The sequence below is a fragment of the Ranitomeya variabilis genome, chromosome 1, assembly GCF_051348905.1.
Source record: "Ranitomeya variabilis isolate aRanVar5 chromosome 1, aRanVar5.hap1, whole genome shotgun sequence".
NCBI lineage: Eukaryota > Metazoa > Chordata > Amphibia > Anura > Dendrobatidae > Ranitomeya > Ranitomeya variabilis.
Window position 1 is genome coordinate 857,223,696 of NC_135232.1, and position 10,007 is coordinate 857,233,702.

The window sequence follows — 10,007 nt, forward strand, 5'->3', positions numbered from 1 at the left end:
ATTTGGTGGGCGGGGCCCCTCGGCCTCCGATTTGGTTGGCGGGGCCCCTCCGCCTCCGATTTGGTGGGCAGGGACCCTCGGCCTCCGATTTGGTGGGCGGGGCCCCTCGGCCTCCGATTTGGTTGGTGGGGCGCCTCGGCCTCCAATTTGGTGGGCGGGGACCCTCGGCCTCCGATTTGGTGGGCGGGGACCCTCGGCCTCCAATTTGGTGGGCGGGGCCCCTCGGCCTCCGATGTGGTGGGCGGGGCCCCTCGGCCTCCGCTTTGGTGGGCGGGGCCGGGCCCCTCGGCCTCTGCTTTGGTGGGCGGGGCCGCTCGGCCTTCGATTTGGTGGGCGGGGCTCCTCGGCCTCCGATTTGGTGGGCGGGGACCCTCGGCCTCCGATTTGGTGGGCAGGGACCCTCGGCCTCCGATTTGGTGGTCGGGGACCCTCGGCCTCCGCTTTGGTGGGCGGGGCCCCTCGGCCTCCGATTTGGTGGGCGGGGTCCCTCTGCCTCCGATTTGGTGTGCGGGGACCCTCGGCCTCCGCTTTGGTGGGCGGGGCCCCTCGGCCTCCGCTTTGGTGGGCGGGGCCCCTCGGCCTCCGATTTAGTTGGCGGGGCCCCTCGGCCTCCGATTTGGTTGGCGGGGCCCCTCGGCCTCCGATTTGGTGGGCGGGGACCCTCGGCCTCCGATTTGGTTGGTGGGGACCCTCGGCCTCCGATTTGGTGGGCAGGGACCCTCGGCCTCCGATTTGGTGGTCGGGGACCCTCGGCCTCCGCTTTGGTGGGCGGGGCCCCTCGGCCTCCGATTTGGTGGGCGGGGTCCCTCTGCCTCCGATTTGGTGTGCGGGGACCCTCGGCCTCCGCTTTGGTGAGCGGGGCCCCTCGGCCTCCGCTTTGGTGGGCGGGGCCCCTCGGCCTCCGATTTAGTTGGCGTGGCCCCTCGGCCTCCGATTTGGTTGGCGGGGCCCCTCGGCCTCCGATTTGGTGGGCGGGGACCCTCGGCCTCCGATTTGGTGGGCGGAGCCCCTCGGCCTCCGATTTGGTGGGCGGGGCCCCTCGGCCTCCGATTTGGTTGGCGGGGCCCCTCCGCCTCCGATTTGGTGGGCAGGGACCCTCGGCCTCCGATTTGGTGGGCGGGGCCCCTCGGCCTCCGATTTGGTTGGTGGGGCGCCTCGGCCTCCAATTTGGTGGGCGGGGACCCTCGGCCTCCGATTTGGTGGGCGGGGACCCTCGGCCTCCAATTTGGTGGGCGGGGCCCCTCGGCCTCCGATGTGGTGGGCGGGGCCCCTCGGCCTCCGCTTTGGTGGGCGGGGCCGGGCCCCTCGGCCTCTGCTTTGGTGGGCGGGGCCGCTCGGCCTTCGATTTGGTGGGCGGGGCTCCTCGGCCTCCGATTTGGTGGGCGGGGCCCCTCGGCCTCCGCTTTGGTGGGCGGGGCCCCTCGGCCTCCGATTTAGTTGGCGGGGCCCCTCGGCCTCCGATTTGGTTGGCGGGGCCCCTCGGCCTCCGATTTGGTGGGCGGGGACCCTCGGCCTCCGATTTGGTTGGTGGGGACCCTCGGCCTCCGATTTGGTGGGCAGGGACCCTCGGCCTCCGATTTGGTGGTCGGGGACCCTCGGCCTCCGCTTTGGTGGGCGGGGCCCCTCGGCCTCCGATTTGGTGGGCGGGGTCCCTCTGCCTCCGATTTGGTGTGCGGGGACCCTCGGCCTCCGCTTTGGTGAGCGGGGCCCCTCGGCCTCCGCTTTGGTGGGCGGGGCCCCTCGGCCTCCGATTTAGTTGGCGTGGCCCCTCGGCCTCCGATTTGGTTGGCGGGGCCCCTCGGCCTCCGATTTGGTGGGCGGGGACCCTCGGCCTCCGATTTGGTGGGCGGAGCCCCTCGGCCTCCGATTTGGTGGGCGGGGCCCCTCGGCCTCCGATTTGGTTGGCGGGGCCCCTCCGCCTCCGATTTGGTGGGCAGGGACCCTCGGCCTCCGATTTGGTGGGCGGGGCCCCTCGGCCTCCGATTTGGTTGGTGGGGCGCCTCGGCCTCCAATTTGGTGGGCGGGGACCCTCGGCCTCCGATTTGGTGGGCGGGGCCCCTCGGCCTCCGATTTGGTTGGCGGGGCCCCTCCGCCTCCGATTTGGTGGGCAGGGACCCTCGGCCTCCGATTTGGTGGGCGGGGCCCCTCGGCCTCCGATTTGGTTGGTGGGGCGCCTCGGCCTCCAATTTGGTGGGCGGGGACCCTCGGCCTCCGATTTGGTGGGCGGGGACCCTCGGCCTCCAATTTGGTGGGCGGGGCCCCTCGGCCTCCGATGTGGTGGGCGGGGCCCCTCGGCCTCCGCTTTGGTGGGCGGGGCCGGGCCCCTCGGCCTCTGCTTTGGTGGGCGGGGCCGCTCGGCCTTCGATTTGGTGGGCGGGGCTCCTCGGCCTCCGATTTGGTGGGCGGGGACCCTCGGCCTCCGATTTGGTGGGCAGGGACCCTCGGCCTCCGATTTGGTGGTCGGGGACCCTCGGCCTCCGCTTTGGTGGGCGGGGCCCCTCGGCCTCCGATTTGGTGGGCGGGGTCCCTCTGCCTCCGATTTGGTGTGCGGGGACCCTCGGCCTCCGCTTTGGTGGGCGGGGCCCCTCGGCCTCCGCTTTGGTGGGCGGGGCCCCTCGGCCTCCGATTTAGTTGGCGGGGCCCCTCGGCCTCCGATTTGGTTGGCGGGGCCCCTCGGCCTCCGATTTGGTGGGCGGGGACCCTCGGCCTCCGATTTGGTTGGTGGGGACCCTCGGCCTCCGATTTGGTGGGCAGGGACCCTCGGCCTCCGATTTGGTGGTCGGGGACCCTCGGCCTCCGCTTTGGTGGGCGGGGCCCCTCGGCCTCCGATTTGGTGGGCGGGGTCCCTCTGCCTCCGATTTGGTGTGCGGGGACCCTCGGCCTCCGCTTTGGTGAGCGGGGCCCCTCGGCCTCCGCTTTGGTGGGCGGGGCCCCTCGGCCTCCGATTTAGTTGGCGTGGCCCCTCGGCCTCCGATTTGGTTGGCGGGGCCCCTCGGCCTCCGATTTGGTGGGCGGGGACCCTCGGCCTCCGATTTGGTGGGCGGAGCCCCTCGGCCTCCGATTTGGTGGGCGGGGCCCCTCGGCCTCCGATTTGGTTGGCGGGGCCCCTCCGCCTCCGATTTGGTGGGCAGGGACCCTCGGCCTCCGATTTGGTGGGCGGGGCCCCTCGGCCTCCGATTTGGTTGGTGGGGCGCCTCGGCCTCCAATTTGGTGGGCGGGGACCCTCGGCCTCCGATTTGGTGGGCGGGGACCCTCGGCCTCCAATTTGGTGGGCGGGGCCCCTCGGCCTCCGATGTGGTGGGCGGGGCCCCTCGGCCTCCGCTTTGGTGGGCGGGGCCGGGCCCCTCGGCCTCTGCTTTGGTGGGCGGGGCCGCTCGGCCTTCGATTTGGTGGGCGGGGCTCCTCGGCCTCCGATTTGGTGGGCGGGGCCCCTCGGCCTCCGCTTTGGTGGGCGGGGCCCCTCGGCCTCCGATTTAGTTGGCGGGGCCCCTCGGCCTCCGATTTGGTTGGCGGGGCCCCTCGGCCTCCGATTTGGTGGGCGGGGACCCTCGGCCTCCGATTTGGTTGGTGGGGACCCTCGGCCTCCGATTTGGTGGGCAGGGACCCTCGGCCTCCGATTTGGTGGTCGGGGACCCTCGGCCTCCGCTTTGGTGGGCGGGGCCCCTCGGCCTCCGATTTGGTGGGCGGGGTCCCTCTGCCTCCGATTTGGTGTGCGGGGACCCTCGGCCTCCGCTTTGGTGAGCGGGGCCCCTCGGCCTCCGCTTTGGTGGGCGGGGCCCCTCGGCCTCCGATTTAGTTGGCGTGGCCCCTCGGCCTCCGATTTGGTTGGCGGGGCCCCTCGGCCTCCGATTTGGTGGGCGGGGACCCTCGGCCTCCGATTTGGTGGGCGGAGCCCCTCGGCCTCCGATTTGGTGGGCGGGGCCCCTCGGCCTCCGATTTGGTTGGCGGGGCCCCTCCGCCTCCGATTTGGTGGGCAGGGACCCTCGGCCTCCGATTTGGTGGGCGGGGCCCCTCGGCCTCCGATTTGGTTGGTGGGGCGCCTCGGCCTCCAATTTGGTGGGCGGGGACCCTCGGCCTCCGATTTGGTGGGCGGGGACCCTCGGCCTCCAATTTGGTGGGCGGGGCCCCTCGGCCTCCGATGTGGTGGGCGGGGCCCCTCGGCCTCCGCTTTGGTGGGCGGGGCCGGGCCCCTCGGCCTCTGCTTTGGTGGGCGGGGCCGCTCGGCCTTCGATTTGGTGGGCGGGGCTCCTCGGCCTCCGATTTGGTGGGCGGGGACCCTCGGCCTCCGATTTGGTGGGCAGGGACCCTCGGCCTCCGATTTGGTGGTCGGGGACCCTCGGCCTCCGCTTTGGTGGGCGGGGCCCCTCGGCCTCCGATTTGGTGGGCGGGGTCCCTCTGCCTCCGATTTGGTGTGCGGGGACCCTCGGCCTCCGCTTTGGTGGGCGGGGCCCCTCGGCCTCCGCTTTGGTGGGCGGGGCCCCTCGGCCTCCGATTTGGTGGGCGGGGACCCTCGGCCTCCGATTTGGTGGGCGGAGCCCCTCGGCCTCCGATTTGGTGGGCGGGGACCCTCGGCCTCCGATTTGGTGGGCGGGGACCCTCGGCCTCCGATTTGGTGGGCGGAGCCCCTCGGCCTCCGATTTGGTGGGCGGGGCCCCTCGGCCTCCGATTTGGTTGGCGGGGCCCCTCCGCCTCCGATTTGGTGGGCAGGGACCCTCGGCCTCCGCTTTGGTGGGCGGGGCCCCTCGGCCTCCGATTTGGTGGGCGGGGTCCCTCTGCCTCCGATTTGGTGTGCGGGGACCCTCGGCCTCCGCTTTGGTGGGCGGGGCCCCTCGGCCTCCGATTTGGTGGGCGGGGTCCCTCTGCCTCCGATTTGGTGTGCGGGGACCCTCGGCCTCCGCTTTGGTGGGCGGGGCCCCTCGGCCTCCGATTTGGTTGGCGGGGCCCCTCGGCCTCCGATTTGGTGGGCGGGGACCCTCGGCCTCCGATTTGGTGGGCGGAGCCCCTCGGCCTCCGATTTGGTGGGCGGGGACCCTCGGCCTCCGATTTGGTGGGCGGGGACCCTCGGCCTCCGATTTGGTGGGCGGAGCCCCTCGGCCTCCGATTTGGTGGGCGGGGCCCCTCGGCCTCCGATTTGGTTGGCGGGGCCCCTCCGCCTCCGATTTGGTGGGCAGGGACCCTCGGCCTCCGCTTTGGTGGGCGGGGCCCCTCGGCCTCCGATTTGGTGGGCGGGGTCCCTCTGCCTCCGATTTGGTGTGCGGGGACCCTCGGCCTCCGCTTTGGTGGGCGGGGCCCCTCAGGCTCCGCTTTGGTGGGCGGGGCCCCTCGGCCTTCGATTTGGTGGGTGGGGCCCCTCGGCCTCCGATTTGGTTGGCGGGGCCCCTCGGCCTCTGATTTGGTTGGCGGGGCCCCTCGGCCTCCGATTTGGTGGCGGGGACCCTCGGCCTCCGATTTGGTGGGCGGAGCCCCTCGGCCTCCGATTTGGTGGGCGGGGACCCTCGGCCTCCGATTTGGTGGGCGGAGCCCCTCGGCCTCCGATTTGGTGGGCGGGGCCCCTCGGCCTCCGATTTGGTTGGCGGGGCCCCTCCGCCTCCGATTTGGTGGGCAGGGACCCTCGGCCTCCGATTTGGTGGGCGGGGCCCCTCGGCCTCCGATTTGGTTGGTGGGGCGCCTCGGCCTCCAATTTGGTGGGCGGGGACCCTCGGCCTCCGATTTGGTGGGCGGGGACCCTCGGCCTCCAATTTGGTGGGCGGGGCCCCTCGGCCTCCGATGTGGTGGGCGGGGCCCCCTCGGCCTCCGCTTTGGTGGGCGGGGCCGGGCCCCTCGGCCTCTGCTTTGGTGGGCGGGGCCGCTCGGCCTTCGATTTGGTGGGCGGGGCTCCTCGGCCTCCGATTTGGTGGGCGGGGACCCTCGGCCTCCGATTTGGTGGGCAGGGACCCTCGGCCTCCGATTTGGTGGTCGGGGACCCTCGGCCTCCGCTTTGGTGGGCGGGGCCCCTCGGCCTCCGATTTGGTGGGCGGGGTCCCTCTGCCTCCGATTTGGTGTGCGGGGACCCTCGGCCTCCGCTTTGGTGGGCGGGGCCCCTCGGCCTCCGCTTGGTGGGCGGGGCCCCTCGGCCTCCGATTTAGTTGGCGGGGCCCCTCGGCCTCCGATTTGGTTGGCGGGGCCCCTCGGCCTCCGATTTGGTGGGCGGGGACCCTCGGCCTCCGATTTGGTGGGCGGAGCCCCTCGGCCTCCGATTTGGTGGGCGGGGCCCCTCGGCCTCCGATTTGGTTGGCGGGGCCCCTCGGCCTCCGATTTGGTGGGCGGGGCCCCTCGGCCTCCGATTTGGTTGGTGGGGCGCCTCGGCCTCCAATTTGGTGGGCGGGGACCCTCGGCCTCCGATTTGGTGGGCGGGGACCCTCGGCCTCCAATTTGGTGGGCGGGGCCCCTCGGCCTCCGATGTGGTGGGCGGGGCCCCTCGGCCTCCGCTTTGGTGGGCGGGGCCGGGCCCCTCGGCCTCTGCTTTGGTGGGCGGGGCCGCTCGGCCTTCGATTTGGTGGGCGGGGCTCCTCGGCCTCCGATTTGGTGGGCGGGGACCCTCGGCCTCCGATTTGGTGGGCAGGGTCCCTCTGCCTCCGATTTGGTGTGCGGGGACCCTCTGCCTCCGCTTTGGTGGGCGGGGCCCCTCAGCCTCCGCTTTGGTGGGCAGGGCCCCTCGGCCTTCGATTTGGTGGGTGGGGCCCCTCGGCCTCCGATTTGGTTGGCGGGCCCCTCGGCCTCCGATTTGGTTGGCGGGGCCCCTCTGCCTCCGATTTGGTGGGCGGGGACCCTCGGCCTCCGATTTGGTGGGCGGAGCCCCTCGGCCTCCGATTTGGTGGGCGGGGACCCTCGGCCTCCGATTTGGTGGGCGGGGACCCTCGGCCTCCGATTTGGTGGGCGGAGCCCCTCGGCCTCCGATTTGGTGGGCGGGGCCCCTCAGCCTCCGATTTGGTTGGCGGGGCCCCTCCGCCTCCGATTTGGTGGGCAGGGACCCTCGGCCTCCGATTTGGTGGGCGGGGCCCCTCGGCCTCCGATTTGGTTGGTGGGGCGCCTCGGCCTCCAATTTGGTGGGCGGGGACCCTCGGCCTCCGATTTGGTGGGCGGGGACCCTCGGCCTCCAATTTGGTGGGCGGGGCCCCTCGGCCTCCGATGTGGTGGGCGGGGCCCCTCGGCCTCCGCTTTGGTGGGCGGGGCTGGGCCCCTCGGCCTCTGCTTTGGTGGGCGGGGACCCTCGGCCTCCGATTTGGTGGGCAGGGACCCTCGGCCTCCGATTTGGTGGTCGGGGACCCTCGGCCTCCGCTTTGGTGGGCGGGGCCCCTCGGCCTCCGATTTGGTGGGCGGGGTCCCTCTGCCTCCGATTTGGTGTGCGGGGACCCTCGGCCTCCGCTTTGGTGGGCGGGGCCCCTCGGCCTCCGCTTTGGTGGGCGGGGCCCCTCGGCCTCCGATTTAGTTGGCGGGGCCCCTCGGCCTCCGATTTGGTTGGCGGGGCCCCTCGGCCTCCGATTTGGTGGGCGGGGACCCTCGGCCTCCGATTTGGTGGGCGGAGCCCCTCGGCCTCCGATTTGGTGGGCGGGGCCCCTCGGCCTCCGATTTGGTTGGCGGGGCCCCTCCGCCTCCGATTTGGTGGGCAGGGACCCTCGGCCTCCGATTTGGTGGGCGGGGCCCCTCGGCCTCCGATTTGGTTGGTGGGGCGCCTCGGCCTCCAATTTGGTGGGCGGGGACCCTCGGCCTCCGATTTGGTGGGCGGGGACCCTCGGCCTCCAATTTGGTGGGCGGGGCCCCTCGGCCTCCGATGTGGTGGGCGGGGCCCCTCGGCCTCCGCTTTGGTGGGCGGGGCCGGGCCCCTCGGCCTCTGCTTTGGTGGGCGGGGCCGCTCGGCCTTCGATTTGGTGGGCGGGGCTCCTCGGCCTCCGATTTGGTGGGCGGGGCCCCTCGGCCTCCGCTTTGGTGGGCGGGGCCCCTCGGCCTCCGATTTAGTTGGCGGGGCCCCTCGGCCTCCGATTTGGTTGGCGGGCCCCTCGGCCTCCGATTTGGTGGGCGGGGACCCTCGGCCTCCGATTTGGTTGGTGGGGACCCTCGGCCTCCGATTTGGTGGGCAGGGACCCTCGGCCTCCGATTTGGTGGTCGGGGACCCTCGGCCTCCGCTTTGGTGGGCGGGGCCCCTCGGCCTCCGATTTGGTGGGCGGGGTCCCTCTGCCTCCGATTTGGTGTGCGGGGACCCTCGGCCTCCGCTTTGGTGAGCGGGGCCCCTCGGCCTCCGCTTTGGTGGGCGGGGCCCCTCGGCCTCCGATTTAGTTGGCGTGGCCCCTCGGCCTCCGATTTGGTTGGCGGGGCCCCTCGGCCTCCGATTTGGTGGGCGGGGACCCTCGGCCTCCGATTTGGTGGGCGGAGCCCCTCGGCCTCCGATTTGGTGGGCGGGGCCCCTCGGCCTCCGATTTGGTTGGCGGGGCCCCTCCGCCTCCGATTTGGTGGGCAGGGACCCTCGGCCTCCGATTTGGTGGGCGGGGCCCCTCGGCCTCCGATTTGGTTGGTGGGGCGCCTCGGCCTCCAATTTGGTGGGCGGGGACCCTCGGCCTCCGATTTGGTGGGCGGGGACCCTCGGCCTCCAATTTGGTGGGCGGGGCCCCTCGGCCTCCGATGTGGTGGGCGGGGCCCCTCGGCCTCCGCTTTGGTGGGCGGGGCCGGGCCCCTCGGCCTCTGCTTTGGTGGGCGGGGCCGCTCGGCCTTCGATTTGGTGGGCGGGGCTCCTCGGCCTCCGATTTGGTGGGCGGGGACCCTCGGCCTCCGATTTGGTGGGCAGGGACCCTCGGCCTCCGATTTGGTGGTCGGGGACCCTCGGCCTCCGCTTTGGTGGGCGGGGCCCCTCGGCCTCCGATTTGGTGGGCGGGGTCCCTCTGCCTCCGATTTGGTGTGCGGGGACCCTCGGCCTCCGCTTTGGTGGGCGGGGCCCCTCGGCCTCCGCTTTGGTGGGCGGGGCCCCTCGGCCTCCGATTTGGTGGGCGGGGACCCTCGGCCTCCGATTTGGTGGGCGGAGCCCCTCGGCCTCCGATTTGGTGGGCGGGGACCCTCGGCCTCCGATTTGGTGGGCGGGGACCCTCGGCCTCCGATTTGGTGGGCGGAGCCCCTCGGCCTCCGATTTGGTGGGCGGGGCCCCTCGGCCTCCGATTTGGTTGGCGGGGCCCCTCCGCCTCCGATTTGGTGGGCAGGGACCCTCGGCCTCCGCTTTGGTGGGCGGGGCCCCTCGGCCTCCGATTTGGTGGGCGGGGTCCCTCTGCCTCCGATTTGGTGTGCGGGGACCCTCGGCCTCCGCTTTGGTGGGCGGGGCCCCTCGGCCTCCGATTTGGTGGGCGGGGTCCCTCTGCCTCCGATTTGGTGTGCGGGGACCCTCGGCCTCCGCTTTGGTGGGCGGGGCCCCTCGGCCTCCGATTTGGTTGGCGGGGCCCCTCGGCCTCCGATTTGGTGGGCGGGGACCCTCGGCCTCCGATTTGGTGGGCGGAGCCCCTCGGCCTCCGATTTGGTGGGCGGGGACCCTCGGCCTCCGATTTGGTGGGCGGGGACCCTCGGCCTCCGATTTGGTGGGCGGAGCCCCTCGGCCTCCGATTTGGTGGGCGGGGCCCCTCGGCCTCCGATTTGGTTGGCGGGGCCCCTCCGCCTCCGATTTGGTGGGCAGGGACCCTCGGCCTCCGCTTTGGTGGGCGGGGCCCCTCGGCCTCCGATTTGGTGGGCGGGGTCCCTCTGCCTCCGATTTGGTGTGCGGGGACCCTCGGCCTCCGCTTTGGTGGGCGGGGCCCCTCAGGCTCCGCTTTGGTGGGCGGGGCCCCTCGGCCTTCGATTTGGTGGGTGGGGCCCCTCGGCCTCCGATTTGGTTGGCGGGGCCCCTCGGCCTCCGATTTGGTTGGCGGGGCCCCTCGGCCTCCGATTTGGTGGGCGGGGACCCTCGGCCTCCGATTTGGTGGGCGGAGCCCCTCGGCCTCCGATTTGGTGGGCGG